We start from the raw sequence: 20,644 nt of genomic DNA on the forward strand, positions 1-20,644 counted from the left end.
GTGGAATAACCCTTGTTTGCAATTACAGCTAATAATCGTCTTTTATAAGACCTGATCAGGCCGGCACAGGTCTCTGGAGTGATCTTGGCCCACTCCTCCATGCAGATCTTCTCCAAGTTATCTAGGTTCTTTGGGTGTCTCATGTGGACTTTAATCTTGAGCTCCTTCCACAAGTTTTCAATTGGGTTAAGGTCAGGAGACTGACTAGGCCACTGCAACACCTTGATTTTTTTCCCTCTTGAACCAGGCCTTGGTTTTCTTGGCTGTGTGCTTTGGGTCGTTGTCTTGTTGGAAGATGAAATGACGACTCATTAAGATCCTTGATGGAGGAGCGGAGGTTCTTGGCCAAAATCTCCAGGTAGGCCGTGCTATCCATCTTCCCATGGATGCGGACCAGATGGCCAGGCCCCTTGGCTGAGAAACAGCCCCACAGCATAATGCTGCCACCACCATGCTTGACTGTAGGGATGGTATTCTTGGGGTCGTATGCAGTGCCATCCAGTCTCCAAACGTCACGTGTGTGGTTGGCACCAAAGATCTCGATCTTGGTCTCATTAGACCAGAGAACCTTGAACCAGTCTGTCTCAGAGTCCTCCAAGTGATCATGAGCAAACTGTAGACGAGCCTTGACATGACGCTTTGAAAGTAAAGGTACCTTACGGGCTCGTCTGGAACGGAGACCATTACGGTGGAGTACGTTACTTATGGTATTGACTGAAACCAATGTCCCCACTGCCATGAGATCTTCCTGGAGCTTCTTCCTTGTTGTCCTTGGGTTAGCCTTGACTCTTCGGACAAGCCTGGCCTCGGCACGGGTGGAAACTTTCAAAGGCTGTCCAGGCCGTGGAAGGCTAACAGTAGTTCCATAAGCCTTCCACTTCCGGATGATGCTCCCAACAGTGGAGACAGGTAGGCCCAACTCCTTGGAAAGGGTTTTGTACCCCTTGCCAGCCTTGTGACCCTCCACGATCTTGTCTCTGATGGCCTTGGAATGCTCCTTTGTCTTTCCCATGTTGACCATGTATGAGTGCTGTTCACAAGTTTGGGGAGGGTCTTAATTAGTCAGAAAAGGCTGGAAAAAGAGATAATTAATCCAAACATGTGAATCTCATTGTTCTTTGTGTCTGAAATACTTCTTAATACTTTAGGGGAACCAAACAGAATTCTTGTGGTTTGAGGGTTTGAATAATAAATGACCCTCTGAATAAACTTTTCACAATTTAAAAAAAAAATAAAAAAATAAATAACATTCTTTTTTGCTGCATTTCACACTTCCAGGCTGATCTACAGTCCAAATGTCACAATGCCAAGTTAATTCCGAATGTGTAAACCTGCTAAATCTGCAGGGGGTTGAAGACTACTTGTAGGCACTGTATATATATATATATATATATATATATATATATATATATATATATATATATATATATATATATATATATATATAAAAAGAGAGAACTGATCCATGCTAATCTGAAATATGCTAAAAGAAAGGTTTGAGGGGCAGAGAGATACACATGAAGACAAAGAACCCCAAAGAAAGACCTGCGGGGTGGCATGTGACACATGAAGTCAAAGAACCCCAAAGATGGTCTGAAGGACAGAGCGAGACACAGGAGGACAAAGAACCCCAAAGATAGGTCTGAAGGACAAAGTGAGACACAGGAAGACAAAGAACCCCAAAGATATGTCCCGCTCCATCCCTCAGACCTAAGAGAACAAAAACCCCTAAAGAAAGGTCTGAAGGACAGAGTGAAACATAGAAAGATGTAGAACCCCAAAAACAGGTCTAAAGGACAGGGCGAGACATAGGAAGACAAAGAACCGCACAGATAGATCTGAAGGACGGAGCGAGACACAAGAAGATAAGGAACTCCAAAGATAGGTCTGAAGGGGACGTGTGACATGTGAAGTCAAGGAACACAAAAGATAGATCTGAAGGACAGGGCGACACACAGAAAGGCAAAGAGCCCCACAGATACGTCTGAAGGATGGAACCAGGCACAGGAAGACAGAGAACCCCAAAGATAGGTCTGAAAAACGGAGCGAGATAAAGGAAGACAAAAGAACCCCAAAGATAGGTCTGAAGGACGGAGCGAGCCACTGGAAGACAAAGAACCCCAAAGATAGGTCTGAAGGATGGAGCGAGACACAGGAAGACAAAGAACCCCAAAGATAGGTCTGAAGGATGGAGCGAGACACCGGAGAACAAAGAACCCCAAAGAAAAGGTCTGAAGGACAGAGTGAAACACAGGAAGGTAAAGAACCCCAAAGATAGGTCTAAAGGACGGAGCGAGACACAGGAAGAAAAAGAACCCCGAAAAAAGGTCTGAAGGAAGCAGCGACACAGAGGAAGACAAAAAACCTCAAAGATAGGTCTGAAGGACAGGGCGAGACACAGGAAGGTAAGGAACCCCAAAGATAGGTCTGGGGGGGGGTATGTGACAAGTGAAGTCAAGGAACACAAAAGATAGATTTGAAGGACAAAGTGAGACACAGGAAGACAAAGAACCCCAAAGATAAGTCTGAGGGGGGGCGTGTGACAAGTGAAGACAAAAAACCCCAAGGTCTGAAGGACGGAGCGAGACACAGGAATACAAAGAACTCCAAAGACAGGTCTGTGACATGTGAAGACAAAGAACCCTAAGAAAAGGTTTGAGGGGCGGTGTACTGTGTGACACAGGAATTCAAAGAAGCCCGCCACAAAATCCCTGGTCATACAATGCCCTCTACACTGGGCATAGTTTTACCAAGTTCTGCCTAGGAGTGTGTAACCTGTGCAATCAGACATTGGTGCACCACCTGTTCCTACTCAAGGGGGCGCCACTGCTCTTGATAGACTGAGTCCCCACAGCAGGTATTCCTGACCCCACCCTGGAAGGTCAGCTACAGGGACTCCTGCCCTATTTCCTATGTTAGTTGAGCACTGTATGGCACATTTATTTATATGCTGTATGACAATTAAATGTGCTCTTTCCACCAATCCTGATACCAGATTAGATTGTAAGCTCTGTGGGTACATGGGTTGGGTGACTACAACAGTAAACCCCCAATCCAGCATATATTCTCATCGTCCCCCAATTGCCTGACTCTGACCCCCAGATAAATATCTTTGGAAAGTTTCCATTGGTTTCGGGGGAGTTCAGAGCGTCCCGAATATGTATGAAGCCGCCAAACATTCCAGACCTGTTATAACACGGCATCTTGTTTTGTTAATTAATCTGGAAGTTTAGACATCATCTGTACAATCCGCGGGGTGAGGTAAGGGGTCTGTCATAACATATCCCAGAGATTAGGTCATAGCCGATAATGAGGGGTCTGATAAAAGATCTGAGGTCACCGTTACACAGGCAGCGGTGATGAGAGGGGGCGACGTTCTCAGGCTATGGAGTCAACCCCGCGGCTTATCTCATTTCCTACAGTAAAGGTAAAATATTCCCAGTCCATGGGACTCGATGGGAATCTTGTTTCTCCAGGCTCCACTATCTGGGTATGGTTTATTTGTGTTGCCCTTGGACACGTTACAGATCTGTGCTGCCCAATGTATATGAAGTTCCTAACGTAACTAAGGGCCCCAAAATGCAAATATGTCCATCAGTCAGGTCTATGGTGAGGGGGATGCGGTGCAGTTTTGGTTACGGTGGTCTCAGCTCCCCCCCTGCTCACGTTAGTGCTCTTATACACAGGTACTAATACTACTGCGGAAACGGCGCTCTCTGCTGCGGCAAGAAATTGGGGCCCAGAGACTGTGACTGCTCCGAGGGCACCCCACGGCACAAAGCAGCAGATGCCGGAGAGAGGAGGAGGTGAATTATTTTTTCTAGCTGGCGCTAATCATGGAGACATCATGGTCTGCACTAATATATGCACTATGATGGGCACAAATATAAGACCCTAGTATTCTGGATTGCACTGATATGGGGGTACTCAGGCTTGCAGTATTAATGAGCATAATTCATAAGAGCACTCTGGCTGACACTATCCACCGGGTACTCTGCCCGGCACTATTCATGGTGTACTCTGCCCGGCACTACTCACAAGAACACTTTGGCTGATATTATTCATGGGGTAGTCTGGTACTATTTATGGGATCACTCTGGGGCATTCCTCCTGGTACTACTCATAACAGCACGATGGATGCCACTATTCATGGGGTACTCTGCCTGGCACTACTCATACCCGCACACTGGCTGCCACTGGTCATGGGTACTCTGCCTGCCACTATTCATGGTGTACGCATCCTGCCACTATTCATGGTGTACTCTGCCTGCCACTATTCATGGTGTACTCTGTCCGGCACTATTCATGGTGTACTCTGCCCGGCACTATTCATGGTGTACTCTGCCCGGCACTATTCATGGTGTACTCTGCCCGGCACTATTCATGGTGTACTCTGCCCGGCACTATTCATGGTTTACTCTGCCCGGCACTATTCATGGTTTACTCTGCCCGGCACTATTCATGGTGTACTCTGCCCGGCACTATTCATGGTGTACTCTGCCCGGCACTATTCATGGTGTACTCTGTCCGGCACTATTCATGGTGTACTCTGCCCGGCACTATTCATGGTTTACTCTGCCCGGCACTATTCATGGTGTACTCTGCCCGGCACTATTCATGGTGTACTCTGTCCGGCACTATTCATGGTGTACTCTGTCCGGCACTATTCATGGTGTACTCTGCCCGGCACTATTCATGGTGTACTCTGCCCGGCACTATTCATGGTGTACTCTGCCCGGCACTATTCATGGTGTACTCTGCCCGGCACTATTCATGGTTTACTCTGCCCGGCACTATTCATGGTGTACTCTGCCCGGCACTATTCATGGTGTACTCTGTCCGGCACTATTCATGGTGTACTCTGTCCGGCACTATTCATGGTGTACTCTGCCCGGCACTATTCATGGTGTACTCTGTCCGGCACTATTCATGGGGTACTCTGTCTGGCACTATTCATGGTGTACTCTGTCCGGCACTATTCATGGTGTACTCTGCCTGGCACTATTCATGGTGTACTCTGTACGGCACTATTCATGGTGTACTCTGTCCGGCACTATTCATGGTGTACTCTGTCCGGCACTATTCATGGTGTACTCTGTCCGGCACTATTCATGGTGTACTCTGTCCGGCACTATTCATGGTGTACTCTGCCCGGCACTATTCATGGTGTACTCTGCCCGGCACTATTCATGGTGTACTCTGTCCGGCACTATTCATGGTGTACTCTGTCCGGCACTAGTCATGAGTACTCTGTCCGGCACTATTCATGGTGTACTCTGTCCGGCACTAGTCATGAGTACTCTGTCCGGCACTATTCATGGTGTACTCTGTCCGGCACTATTCATGGTGTACTCTGTCCGGCACTATTCATGGTGTACTCTGTCCGGCACTATTCATGGTGTACTCTGTCCGGCACTATTCATGGTGTACTCTGTCCGGCACTATTCATGGTGTACTCTGTCTGGCACTATTCATGGTGTACTCTGTCTGGCACTATTCATGGTGTACTTAGGCTACTTTCACACATCCGGTTTGAGCAGTGCGGCTCAATCCGGCTGTGAAACCTATGCAACGGATGCGGCGAAAACACTGCATCCTTTGCATAAGTTTTTACATGCGGCCGGTCCGAGTTTTTCTGGTTGCGGCACGCTACTGAGCATGCGCAGTGGAAGAAACCGCATCTGGCGTCCATAGGCATGCATTGAAAAATGCACCGCAGCGGCCGGATGCGGCGCGATGCGTTTTTTTTGCCGGAGCAAAAAACGTTGCAGGGAACGTTCCATCCGGCCGCGGCATCGGCTAAATCTGCCGCATGCGGCAAAAACCGGACCGAACGCAAGCCCATGCGGCACAATACGGCACTAATGTAAGTCTATGCAAAAAAACCCGCAACCGGCGGCAAAAAAAACAGTTGCGGTTTTTCTGCAGAACGCCGTATTGTGCCGCAGAGCAAAAACCGGATGTGTGAAAATAGCCTTATCGGAGCAGTGTGGCATTGTGACTAGGACTTTTCATAGGGACTTTCTCTCACTAGCATCATTCATGGAGACACTAACATTATGTACCTCACTAACCTAACAAACATGAACTACTACTCCCAGCATGCTGTGTGGAGACCAGCAGCCTCCCCTTGTTGTGCCTCCATCCAGTAAAGTGATAACCCTCTATTCACTAATCTCACCGCCCTGAGTACACAGCTTCCTCCGGTTTGCGCTGCAGACAGGGTTACTCATTCCTAAAAATACACTTGGCGTTCCAAAATCACAGATGACATGCCATTCCCTTTACAAAAGAAAACATCCAGCCTCCCCGGCCCAAATCTAGCCCAGATGTTATCAGCGGCACAGAGAGGCGATGCCAGTGGGCACAGGGCAGACTGGTGTGAGCACGGTGGGTGCAGGCAGCGTCGGCCTCAGTGAGCACGGTGGGTGCAGGCAGCGTCGGCCTCAGTGAGCACGGTGGGTGCAGGCAGCGTCGGCCTCAGTGAGCACGGTGGGTGCAGGCAGCGCCGGCCTCAGTGAGCACGGTGGGTGCAGGCAGCGCTGGCATTGTGAGCACGGTGGGTGCAGGCAGCGCCGGCCTCAGTGAGCACGGTGGGTGCAGGCAGCGCTGGCCTCAGTGAGCACGGTGGGTACAGGCAGCGTTGGCATTGTGAGCACGGTGGGTGCAGGCAGCGTTGGCATTGTGAGCATGGTGGGTGCAGGCAGCGCCGGCCTCAGTGAGCACGGTGGGTGCAGGCAGCGCCGGCCTCAGTGAGCACGGTGTGTGCAGGCAGCGCTGGCACAGGTGAGCACCGTGGGTGCAGGCAGCGCCGGCCTCGGTGAGCACGGTGTGTGCAGGCAGCGCCGGCCTCGGTGAGCACTGTGTGTGCAGGCAGCGCCGGCCGCCGCACCGGTGAGGTCTGTTATTTCCTATCTAGGGTGGATACAGGGAGTAAAGTGAATGGCCAGATGTTCATTCATAAAAATATTTAGGAAAAACGCCATCCAGGAAGCGATATTATTCACCAGGAAATGGAGCGATTGCCAAAAAATCCAATCCAGTCCATAAAGCTCAGATGTAGTATGACCCCTGGAAACTAAAGGAAAGGAAGCTGTAAATAATACCCCTGATGAGCTCCTATTGGTGACAGAAGTTGGGCATTTGTGCAAAATGGGCATTTGCCCGGGAACCCGCACCAAGCAATGCAAAACACGCCAGTGAAAATATTGCTGGCGACTTTTAATATACCGTGCACACCATACAGGCAGCCCATGCAATGGCTATGGGGCCCAGGGGGAGCCAAAAAAAAAAAGAGTGACAAAATTGTAGTAGTGATAGGTGGCAAGCATCAGGTCCCCCTGTATTGGATAGGAGCAAGAATTATAGTAATGATAGGTGGCAAGCATCAGGTCCCCCTGTATTGGATAGGAGACAAAATTGTAGTAGTGATAGGTGGCAAGCATCAGGTCCCCCTGTATTGGATAGGAGACAAAATTGTAGTAGTGATAGGTGGCAAGCATCAGGTCCCGATCTATTGGATAGGAGCCAGAATTGTAGTAGTGATAGGTGGCAAGCATCAGGTCCCCCTGTATTGGATAGGAGACAAAATTGTAGTAGTGATAGGTGACAAGCATCAGGTCCCCCTGTATTGGATAGTAGCCAGAATTGTAGTAGTGATAGGCGGCAAGCATCAGGTCCCCCTCTATTGGATAGGAGACAAAATTGTAGTAGTGATAGGTGGCAAGCATCAGGTCCCCCTGTATTGGATAGGAGACAAAATTGTAGTAGTGATAGGCGGCAAGCATCAGGTCCCCCTGTATTGGATAGGAGACAAAATTGTAGTAGTGATAGGTGACAAGCATCAGGTCCCCCTGTATTGGATAGGAGACAAAATTGTAGTAGTGATAGGTGACAAGCATCAGGTCCCCCTGTATTGGATAGTAGCCAGAATTGTAGTAGTGATAGGCGGCAAGCATCAGGTCCCCCTCTATTGGATAGTAGCCAGAATTGTAGTAGTGATAGGCGGCAAGCATCAGGTCCCACTGCATTGGATAAGAGACAAAATTAAAGTAGTGATAGGTGGCAAGCATCAGGTCCCCCTGTATTGGATAAGAGACAAAATTAAAGTAGTGATAGGTGGCAAGCATCAGGTCCCCCTGTATTGGATAGGAGCCAGAATTATAGTAGTGATAGGTGGCAAGCATCAGGTCCTCCTGTATTGGATAGGAGCCAATATTGTAGTAGTGATAGGTGGCAAGCATCAGGTCCTCCTGTATTGGATAGGAGCCAATATTGTAGTAGTGATAGGTGGCAAGCATCAGGTCCTCCTGTATTGGATAGGGACCAGAATTGTAGTAGAGATAGGTGGAAAGCATCAGGTGCTCCTGTATTGGATAGGAGCCAGAATTGTAGTAGAGATAGGTGGAAAGCATCAGGTGCTCCTGTATTAGATAGGAGCCAGAATTATAGTAGTGATAGGTGGCAAGCATCAGGTCCCCCTGTATTGGATAGGAACCAGAATTATAGTAGTGATAGGTGGCAAGCATCAGGTCCTCCTGTATTGGATAGGAGCCAATATTGTAGTAGTGATAGGTGGCAAGCATCAGGTCCTCCTGTATTGGATAGGAGCCAATATTGTAGTAGTGATAGGTGGCAAGCATCAGGTCCTCCTGTATTGGATAGGGACCAGAATTGTAGTAGAGATAGGTGGAAAGCATCAGGTGCTCCTGTATTGGATAGGAGCCAGAATTGTAGTAGAGATAGGTGGAAAGCATCAGGTGCTCCTGTATTAGATAGGAGCCAGAATTATAGTAGTGATAGGTGGCAAGCATCAGGTCCCCCTGTATTGGATAGGAGCCAATATTGTAGTAGTGATAGGTGGCAAGCATCAGGTCCTCCTGTATTGGATAGGGACCAGAATTGTAGTAGAGATAGGTGGAAAGCATCAGGTGCTCCTGTATTGGATAGGAGCCAGAATTATAGTAGTGATAGGTGGCAAGCATCAGGTCCCCCTGTATTGGATAGGAGCCAAAATTGTAGTAGTGATAAGTGGCAAGCATCAGGTCCTCCTGTATTTTATAGGGACCAGAATTGTAGTAGTGATAGGTGGCAAGCATCAGGTCCTCCTGTATTGGATAGGAGCCAAAATTGTAGTAGTGATAGGTGGCAAGCATCAGGTCCTCCTGTATTGGATAGGAGCCAAAATTGTAGTAGTGATAGGTGGCAAGCATCAGGTCCTCCTGTATTGGATAGGGACCAGAATTGTAGTAGAGATAGGTGGAAAGCATCAGGTCCTCCTGTATTGGATAGGAGCCAGAATTGTAGTAGTGATAAGTGGCAAGCATCAGGTCCTCCTGTATTTTATAGGGACCAGAATTGTAGTAGTGATAGGTGGCAAGCATCAGGTCCTCCTGTATTGGATAGGAGCCAGAATTGTAGTGATAGGTGGCAAGCATCAGGTCCCCTTGTATTGGATAGGATCCAGAATTGTAGTAGTGATAGGTGGCAAGTATCAGGTCCTCCTGTATTGGATAGGAGCCAGAATTGTAGTAGTCATAGGTGGCAAGCATCAGGTCCCCCTGTATTGGATAGGATCCAGAATTGTAGTAGTAATAGGTGGCAAGCATCAGGTCCTCCTGTATTTTATAGGGACCAGAATTGTAGTAGTAATAGGTGGCAAGCATCAGGTCCCCCTGTATTGGATAGGATCCAGAATTGTAGTAGTGATAGGTGGCAAGCATCAGGTCCCATAGTATTGGATAGGATCCAGAATTGTAGTAGTGATAGGTGGCAAGCATCAGGTCCCCATGTATTGGATAGGAGCCAGAATTGTAGTGATAGGTGGCAAGCATCAGGTCCCCCTGTATTGGATAGGATCCAGAATTGTAGTAGTGATGGGTGGCAAGCATCAGGTCCCCCTGTATTGGATAGGAGCCAGAATTGTAGTGATAGGTGGCAAGCACCAGGTCACCCTGTATTGGATAGGAGCTTTAGGATTTGCATTCATGATATCAGGTCCTGGTGCCTCTTTGCCACCTATTTCCCCATGTTGGCCACATAGGAGGATAGCAGTACCATAACTGGCATGTGAGTTGGGGGTCAGATTTTGCCTTGGGGTGCAGATCTATGTGCCTAATCCGTATCACCAGGTGACATGTACAATGTTATTCATACCACTCTCCGGTTATTTCCCAGTGCATATTGGCACCGCGGCATCTATATTCCATTATAAGATTTGAGATGTTATAAATAAACCCTTCTGCGGACTTTTCCGAGCAGACACACATGAAATTACCGTCTGATTCTCTCTTCCGCAGGGTGGAAATTCTGATTGCACATTGTCATCCTTTCCCAGCCTCCCGATGGACGCTCCAGAAAAAGCTGATGACACAACACGCAGAACAAGATGTTCTGAACATGTTTCGCAGACTTTCTGGACGAGGTTTAGGGACATAACGAGGCAAAAAAGAGGAGAGAATTCTCAGAAATGTTTTACTGGAAAAAATCACAAGTGATCAGTGGAATCGGTGCCATTCTCCATAGATGGCCAAAATATGAGCTATGCCCATCACGATGACTCAGTCCACTGCAAATTCAACCAAATCTTCAGCCCCCGTCGTCCAGGTCTTGAGGCTCAGTCCCCTGTTCATGCTCTGATTTATACACATCAATCGGAACAAAGAAATCTGCAGTGTAAAGCATGAGGGACGGACGGAGCTGCAGCCCGAGCTTCTAGAAAGATGGAAGAAACATTTCGGACTCCCCCCTGACTCCAATACATATAGCAGATAAGATGGAATCAATCAGCTGTGCTCTGATGGGTCATCGCTGCAGTGCAAAGCATGGGGGAAAAAAGGACCTCCAGTCTCAATGAAACAAGACATGGATTTTAGAGTACCATAGACTTCAATAGACAAGCTCTAGATAAGGTGGAGTCACTGAGCTGTAATAGAGCAAAGGTGCAGTGTAAAGCAAGGGGGCAACATGAGCCTCCAATGAAATAAGAGACTATTATTAGACTATTTTAAACAGGCTAAACTAGATATCTCTGTTCTAAATGAGAGGAAGTACAATATAAAGCATGGAGGTGAAGATGAGGACCCTGAACCTTTCATGAAACTGGAGATGGATTGCAGACTGCATCACAGTCCAATAGACAATGAAAATAAGTTGCAGTGATTGATTAGAGCTGAGCTGCAGTGCAAAGCATTGGGGAAGAACAGGACCTTTAGCCTCAATGAAGTAAGAAATGAATTTCAGACTACTGTAGACTTCAACAGGCAAGCTCCAGCTAAGGTGGAGTCACTGAGCTGTAATAGAGCAAAGGTGCAGTGTAAAGCAAGGGAGCAACCTGAGCCTCCAATGCAAGAAGAGATTGATTTTAGAGTACTTTAGACAGGCTAAACTAGATAGCTCTGTGCTAAAGGAGAGGAACTGCAATATAAAGCATGGAGGGGAAGAAGAGGACCCTGAACCTCTCATGAGACCGGAGATGGATTGCAGACTGCATCACTGTCCAATAGACAATGAAAATAAGTGGCAATGACTGATTAGAACTGAGCTGCAGTGCAAAGCATGGGGGAAGAACAGGATCTTCAGCTTCAATGAAACAAGAGATGGATTTAGGACTACCGTAGACTTCAACAGAGAAGCTACAGCTAAGGTGGAGTCAATGAGCAGTAATAGAGCAAAGGTGCAGTGTAAAGCAAGGAGGCAACTTGAGCCTCCGATGAAAGAAGAGATTGATATCAGACTACTTTAGACAGGCTAAACTAGATAGCTCTGTTCTAAAGGAGAGGAACTGCAATATAAAGCATGGAGGGGAAGAACCTTTCATGAGACCGGAGAGGGATTGCAGACTGCATCACAGTCCAAATAGACAATGAAAATAAGCGACAGAGATTGATTAGAGCTGAGCTGCAGTGTAAAGCAAGCACACAATAGCAGCCTCAGCTTCTGATGAGACAGGAGGTTGATTTTAAGTGATATCAGACTTCAGAGGACAATGTGGCTGAGCTGGAGCCATTAAACAAATGTGCACCAATATTTGAAGAAGGCAATTTTTTGCCCTCCAGACTGATATATTTAAATTGCACAGATACATTGTAGCAAACTCATAGGACAGGGGAAAGATTGGCCTTTCAGTTGATCTGAGGCCTCAGAGACCTGCTATTTGCTTTCTGCAATATCACAGGCAGACACCATTTTATTTGAGGCACAGCGGTTGCTGCATCTCATTGGTGCCGCCGCTCCGGGGCCCACGAGGTCAGGGGCCCAATATCACCCCCAAAGCAGGAGGAATGGTGCATTGTGATGAGTTATTGGTCCATACACTGATCCTCTTCTGTCTAAGTCCCCCAGTGGATTCATTATATAGAGCTGTGGGCACCATCATCTTGGATAAATTGATTTAATGTCAACGCGTTTCGGAGTTAGTAGCACAATCATGACTTGTCCTGATGATGGAGTGCTACTAAACTCCGAAACACGTTGATATTAAATCACTTTGTCCAGGATTGCGGTCTCATCCATTCTTCATTCACGGCAGCGCAGATTAACCCCTTCTCCTCCCCTTCAGCCTCTATGGTCTATTAAGGTGACATTTAGCACAGGACATTAGCTGCCACTTGTTCCCTCTTATCTATAATAAGGGAGAATTCGTGGCTGGACAGCGGCCAGACCCATATCCTGGATTACACCCAGCCGCCTCCATATCCAAATCACTAAAAGCAAACAGTGGTTTAAGCCGGGATGTTCCCTGCGCTCCCCTGACAACTCTGCCTGCTCGTGTCTCTATAAGGAGAGGGGAAATCTTGGGTTACACGCAGATGAACATCTTAGGAGGTCTGAAAAAGCAAAGACAAATGATCTGAATCTCTCAAAGCAAACTGGAATTAGATGCAGATTGAGCGAAACCTTCTCCCAAACAAAGTGTGGCTACAATATAACGAGGGAGAGTCAATGACAACGACTGCAAAGGGTTAATTCAATCTATATTCCCACACACATTTCAAGATCTCTTCTGTAAATTTCATTCATTCTTAAAGAACAAAAATAAAAAAAAGTCCCAAATGTTAACTACAATCTGCTTCCATCCGTTGGTTACAAAGTATCAGACAATGTTCAGTGTTTGAATTACAGATTGTTTTGTAAACAAACTGCAAGAAGGAATAAACCAATATTCACTGACAGCAAGCAGAGGTCCTGAAAATGCTCAACCTAAACCAACCAAAATGACACTTATAATTAGAGAATCGATTAGCAATAACAAAATAACAAGTCCACGTCAGTAATCTGTGGCCGTCAGATACTAATGTAATATTTACAGATTTACCATAATCCAGTGTATCTGTATGTATGATTTCACTGGAGAGCTAGGGAGAGAGACAGACAGAGAAAGACAGAGAGACAGTGAGACAGGGAAAGAGAGACAGACAGAGAGAGCAACAGAGAGAGACACACAGAAACAGAGACTGACAGAGAAAGTGGCAGACAGTGAGAGAGACAGAGAAAGACAAACAGAGAGAGACAGTGAGAGGCAGACAGGGAGACAGAGAGAGAGACAGAGAGAGCAACAGAGAGGCACAGACAGAGAGACACACACACAAAAACAGAGACTGACAGAGAAAGTGGCAGACAGTGAGAGAGACAGACCAACAGAGATAGACAGAGATAGAGAGACAGAGAAAGAGACGGACAGAGAGAGACAGAAACAGAGAGACAGAGAGAGACCGTGAGACAGGGAGAGAGGCACCCAGGGAAAGAGAGAGACAGAGAGAGAGCAACAGAGAAAGACAGATAGAAAGACACAGAGACTTACACAGAGAGAAACAAACAGAGCGAGAGACAGAGAGATGATAGAGAAAAACAGAGAAACAGAGAGAAAAACAGACAGATATCAAAACAGAGACAGAGGGAGATACAGAAAGGGAGAGAGACAGAGAGAGAGAGAGACAGAGATAGAAGGACAGACAGAAATAGAGAGATGGATAGAGACAGAGAGATACAGACAAAAAGATAGAGACAGAGCGGGAGAGATAGACACATAAACATAGAGACAGAGAGAAACAGATAGAGACAGACACAGAGAGCAAAATAGAGATACAGATAGAGAGAGACAGAGAGATAGAGACAGACAGACAAACAGAGACAGAGAGAGACAGACAGACAGAGAGAGAGACAGAGAGAGACAGAGAGATAGAGAGAGATAGAGACAGAGGGAGACAGACAGAGAGACAGAGACAGAGTGAGATAGAGAGAGATAGAGACAGAGGGAGACAGACAGAGAGACAGAGAGAGATAGAGAGAGATAGAGACAGAGGGAGACAGACAGAGAGACAGAGAGAAACAGAGAGACAAATACAGAGAGGCAGAGACAGAGAGAGAGAAACAGACAGACAGAGACAGACAGAGACAGATACAGAGAGACAGACAGAGAGACAGACAGAGAAAGACAGACAGAGAGAGAGGGAAAGTGGGAGAGAGACAGAGACACTTAGTAACTATCCTGGGCAATGCCGGGCACCACAGCTAGTAATATAATAAATAGAGGTGGTGCAAATCAATTCACAGATTTCAGTGCAACGGCCTGATCTTTGGGTGTCAGATGGGAGCCCTGAGGACCCCTCCACCTCCCGGCATCTGAGGCTCTTATTTTGATTAGCCAGCCCGGCACAAAGTCATCATTGCGGCACTTCGCCAAGTGACATTACACCAGTCTGGAGGAACTGTGGATGCTGAAAAGTGGGAAGTGTTTCTTCACATCCGGTTTAAGCAGTGCGGCTCAATTCGGCTGTGAAACCTATGCAACGGATGCGGCGAAAACACCGCATCCTTTGCATAAGCTTTTACATGCGTCCGGTCCGGTTTTTTCCGTTTGCGGCATGCTACTGAGCATGCGCAGTGGAAGAAACCGCATGCGGCGGCCGGATGCGTTTTTTTCCGCATCGCGCCGCATCCGGCGTCCATAGGCATGCATTGAAAAATGCGCCGCAGCGGCCGGATGCAGCGCGATGCGGTTTTTTTTGCCGGAGCAAAAAACGTTGCAGGCAACGTTCCATCCGGCCGCGGCATCGGCTAAATCTGCCGCATGCGGCAAAAACCGGACCGAACGCAAGCCCATGCGGCACTAATGTAAGTCTATGCAAAAAAACCCGCAACCGGCGGCAAAAAAAACGGTTGCGGTTTTTCTGCAGAGCGCCGTATTGTGCCGCAGAGCAAAAACCGGATGTGTGAAAGTAGCCTTACAGACCAAAATTACTGACCTGACGGATAGACCAAAATCTACAAATCGATTTGCAATACCTGTATTTTTAATGTATGGAAAATCTGTAAAAACAAAATCAGTATCCAAAGATATTGTGACTCTATACATTCCAACAATATCACTGCAAAATCTGAGACATTTAAATTCTGCTCCTAAGGCGATGTTCACACACTGCATTTGTTTTCTTCAGCAAAACCTGATCTCTTGGCATAAAAAAGCTGCATTTTTTGCTGTGTTTTATTTTTGCTATTTCTCGGGGTGTCATTGGTCTACAGTACATGTTTAAATAGCGTTAGCTTCATTCACAAAAGCAACAAAACACAGCTGCGTTTTTTTACTCTCATTGCTTTCAATGGTGAAAAAAAGCTGCAAAAACACTGAAAGAGCTGACACGCTGCTTCTTCCAAAAACAGAGCAGGTTTCAATTTCAGTCAGGTAAAAAAAGCAAGTGTGTGTGCAGGAGATTTCTGGAAGCTTGTAGGTTTTGCTGGTACTGTAAGGCCCTGTGCACACGCTGCGGTTTTGGATGCGTTTGTTTTTTTTGTCAAAACGTGCCGTTTTCATGCAGAAAAAAAATCTGCAGAGTGTGCACTTAGCTCCAAAAAGCAGCTTTTAATTTGCATTTATTTGCATAAAACTAATGGAAAAAAAATGCTAAAAACCCCCAAACAAAAACGCACTGTGTGAATATAGCCTAAGGCTGCTTTCACACATCCGTTTTTTGCCGTGCGGCACAATCCAGTAAAAAACGGAAAGAACAGTTCCGGCATTTATTGCCGCCGGATCCGTTCTTTCCCCCATAGACTTGTATTAGCGCCGGATTGTGCCGCATGGGCTTGTGTTGCATCCGGCTTTTGCTGGATCCGGCGTAAATAGCTGATCCGGCGGCTGGATGGAATGCTACTTGCAGCGTTTTTTGTCTCCGGCAAAAAAAACGTATGGCGCCGGATATATAGCCCCCCTTCCCCACACACACATCCCCTCAGTATACACATGTGATCAGGCCCCCTCCCCCCCCCCACACACACACACACACATCCCCTCAGTACATACATGTGATCAGGCCTTTATAATATACAGCCATTCCCCCTACCCATACACACATCCCCTCAGTACATACATGTGATCAGGCCTTTATAATATACAGTTCCCCCCCACCTAAACACACACACACACACACACACACACCCCTCAGTACATACATGTGATCAGGCCTTTATAATATACAGCCATTCCCCCTACCCATACACACATCCCCTCAGTACATACATGTGATCAGGCCTTTATAATATACAGTCCCCCCCCCCTCCACACACACACACACACACACACACACACACACACCCCTCAGTACATACATGTGATCAGGCCTTTATAATATACAGTCCCCCCCCACACACACACACACACACACACACACACACACACACACACACACACACACACACACACCCCTCAGTACATACATGTGATCAGGCCTTTATAATATACAGTCCCGCCCCCCCCCACACACACACACACACCCACCCCTCAGTACATACATGTGATCAGGCCTTTATAATATACAGCCCCCCCCCACACACACACACACACACCCCTCGGTACATACATGTGATCAGGCCTCTATAATATACAGCCATTCCCCCTCCCCATACACACATCCCCTCAGTACATACATGTGATCAGGCCTTTGGAGGACTACAAACTGCATAAGGAAGTGGTCACTGACTGCTGTCTGCAGGGCTTCAGGATTGGGCTTACACCTTCCTTTTACCTCCCTTAAGACTGGGACAGGAATTGAGTGGTTAATTAAGAACATTTCAATACCCATTTCATTTAGTGGGGGTGCCTGGCTCAGGCTTTTCCCACAGTGCTTATACAGGCCAGTGGCTGTGTCTTCCCCTCCCCTTATATGGTATATGGGACCTGGCTGGATTCCCCCACCCTTACTTTTCCTGATGGTACGTTCCTGGTGTTTATGAGGCTTGAAGCAAGGGGAATCGGCCTCTTTTCCAGCATCGGCTGACAAGCGTGTCAGCTTTCCAGTGATGGCTGACAAAGGCAGAATAGCAAGTATGGCCGTGCGCCTAAAGACCGATGATGTTCAGCTTAAAGCGTGTCTGTCTGTTTTGCTGGGTGATGCAGCAGGTAGGGCTCGCATTTTCAGTCACGACGAGAGCGCTCGGTGCGCCTGACCCACCTCATAGGCTCTGCCTCAGCTCCTGCTGTACTCACCAACGACCTAGGGACACTGAGCGTCGGCCACCATAGGCCTCCGCTGGTCTCCGTGAGCGGCGGCGCGAGTGGTAGATAACCATTCCCCCTCTGTGTGAGTGACGGGTACCGCCCAACCCCCTCTTAGTTTCTCACATTATGCCCGTGCTCTCAAGAGTTGTCCTGTAGCTGTGCCCCTCCAATCCCTGCTGCGCCATTTTCAACGGACAAAGCTGCTAATGTAAACTGACACTGCAGCTCTTCAGTGCAGGCTCTAAGGGAGAACGATCAGTTCTTATCTTCAGCAGGTGAGCCATTAGCACCCCTCCCCCCATTTCCACCTACCGCCGCAGCAGTCTCCAGCCCGCCTCTGATCCCAATTCCCGCCTAAAGGATTCGCTTGCTCCGGGTATGGTGCGCAGGTATTGCAGGACGTGGTTGAGGTCACGTGAATGCTGTGGTGGGATAGATGGATGTGGAAGGAGTTCGGCCTCGGGCTGAAGGCGCTGTTGCAGGCATTCCTCCAGAGACAGTGGATGTTCATGTGCACGCTTGTCCCGACCATCGTTGTCAGCCGGTGGGCTGTCCCGCGAGGCGGTGTTGCCAGCGCGGTGCTGCTCTCCCTGCATGGGGTCCACTTATGTTGCAGCGAGTGGCCGCTGTCCCTGCATGGGGTACACTTACGTTGCAGCGCGGTGCCGCTGTCCCTGCATGGGTCTTCTGCTCCAGCAGCTCCAACAGACCAAGAATGAAGCAGCCTGGATCATCGTTGTCGGCCAGTGGGCCGTCCCGCGTGGCCATGTTGCCAGCGCGGTGCCGCTGTCCCTGCATGGGGTCCACTTCTGTTGCAGCGCAGGGCCGCTGTCCCTGCATGGGGCTCTTGCTGCTGCAGCGCAGTGCTGCTGTACCTGCATGGGTTCACTTCTGCTGCATTCGAACAGGATGGTAAGTTACCTTTGCTGGGGCATGGGGTTACGGTAGTAGTTTAGTATCAACCATTAAGCCCTTATGGCAAAGCTAGTGGAGAGAACCCTTAGCTAAGCCTTTACAGTGTTCAAGTAATATTAAAAAAAAAAAAAAATTGTTTTACCCCAAGCTGCGCCTTTTTTAAAACTGTCGGTTTAGTCCAATGTGCTCCTCAAAAAAAGAAAAAAACAGACCAAGAGAGAATTCTGTAATACATGAGAGTCTCTGGTTACATGAGAGTCTCTGGTTGAATCAGTAGGTTGATATTTGGATGCTTGTTTCCAAAGATCAAAATAAAAAGAGAAGGCATAGGCAAATTATTAGATGGCCGAGGAGTGCTAATCTGAGCTCACATATATGGATTCAGTGCACAGTGCAGATTACACAGTTGTAACGCATGACATATGTAGTTTAAGGAATTTTGCAAGATGAAAGAGCCTACAGCTATACATATCAGTATGTGGGTGGCTGGTGATACTAGGGAGAGAGTTTACAGCATATGGGTCAGTGAGCTGTGTGCGGCTGGTGTTACTAGGGAGAGAGTTTACAGCATACATATCAGTAAGCTGTGTGCAGCAGTGTGTAATAGACCATCAATATTGTAACGTTAACGCACATACTATATCTTACAAAAAAAAAAAAAAAAAAAAAAAAAAAAAAAAAAAAAAATAGCGGCAAAGAGGTAGGCAATACATCTGAACTATTGTTATACAATACATTGAAGTAATTAGGTAAATAGGTTCATTGAATATAAGCTCACATTATAAAAAAAAAAAAAAAAAAAAAAAAAAACCTAAAGTGCATATGATATATGATACTAAAGTAGGTTAAAACACCCCTTAATTTTAGTATAAAACATATAATATAAATAGTTATGAAAACAATTTAATGAAAGGGGTCTGTAATCTCAATTCGACGCATGAGTTTCAGGGTTCAGTTTGGTACCCAATAGGTTTCTTTGTGATAGCAGCTTGGGTGATAAAAGCGCGAATGTTATTCACGTGCAGCCGTTGATCCAGACCAGGTAAGTCTTCCCGGCCGAAGGTCCCCTGTGTAGAGATAGGTAGGGAGTTAGACTTGTACACCAATAATATGGCAGAGGCCAGCCTGTGAGCGGCCCTTACGTTCGGTTTTTCATGCCTTCCGTTTTCTAGCGCTCCGCCTTTTCGGACTTGAAATCAACAGTAACTAAACTACTAGATAAACCACAAATAAAAAAAAAAAAAAAAAAAAAGCTAAAAATTTTTGGCCAGAACGGCAGCTGTTTTAGAACACCCCCTTTTCACAACATGCACATTTACCGTTGGGTCTTGTGGCAAAAGAACTTAACAGATATTGTTTAACTCAACACTTATAGTTTCTCGTGGCTCGTTGGTGGTAGTCAGGCTTGAAGACAGCTCTCATTCTGGATACCTTTAGTTGTGAATATCTCCTTGTTTGTTCGACTGGTTCAGCGGTTAATGCGGCGTCTCGGTGACCCTTCCTTCCCCCCTGTTTTAGATATTGAGCTAGATTTCGTGGCCACGGTTTTCTGGCCCCCAAAGGCAAAATTGAGAGGATTAAGGGACCTGTAGATGGTTTTATGACTGTATCTTAAGGTAATATTGAACAACATGCACTCCCTGTGGTCCTCAAGGAGCTGTTCGGTTTACGGTTGTATCATGCGCCATCGGGTCTATGCTGCTCGGATAAATATTATAATAATAAGAAAAAAAAAAAAAAAAAGGGGTATTTTCGGTCCCAGTTCACTTCACATATATATTCTTCATATATATTTTGGCCTCGCACTAGACATGTCACAGGTGTCTAAAATAAATGTGCTGATTCTCTCTTTCGCTTTGGCAGGAATTTCATCGGTTGCTGCCAGAGGCATACCAGGAAACTTTTGGGCACGTTTGAAGGTGATATGGGGTAGCGGAGGAATAAGCTATGACCTCGGTCAGATCATTGGTGCAGTAACAACTTGGGACACATATGGTAAGATGTAGAGGGAGCGGTGTACGTTGGTAAGAGTGATTCTCGTAACTGCAGGCACTGTTTCGACAGTTCCCCCTTAAAAGAATATAGTTCGCTAGTTGCAACAGCTGAGGTCCCAAAGGGCTTCGTATTCGACAGTGTTAGAGAAAACGGTTGGTTTCAGCTTTCACAAGAACTATTAACGAGGCAGCAGGCGGCGCGTGTTGTGGTCTGTTCTGGTGGTTTTGGAGCGGTTTCCTT

The 20,644-nt window shown here is 47.0% G+C and overlaps 1 protein-coding gene across 11 annotated transcripts in view; it reads right to left on the reverse strand.

Moving 5' to 3' along the window:
• The window catches only part of MICAL2 (microtubule associated monooxygenase, calponin and LIM domain containing 2), a 336,247-nt gene that overhangs the window by 186,708 nt on the left and 128,895 nt on the right, over nt 1-20,644 (reverse strand). The gene's annotated exons all lie outside the window — the stretch shown is intronic.

Source organism: Anomaloglossus baeobatrachus, chromosome 10, assembly GCF_048569485.1.
Source record: "Anomaloglossus baeobatrachus isolate aAnoBae1 chromosome 10, aAnoBae1.hap1, whole genome shotgun sequence".
Lineage (NCBI taxonomy): Eukaryota > Metazoa > Chordata > Amphibia > Anura > Aromobatidae > Anomaloglossus > Anomaloglossus baeobatrachus.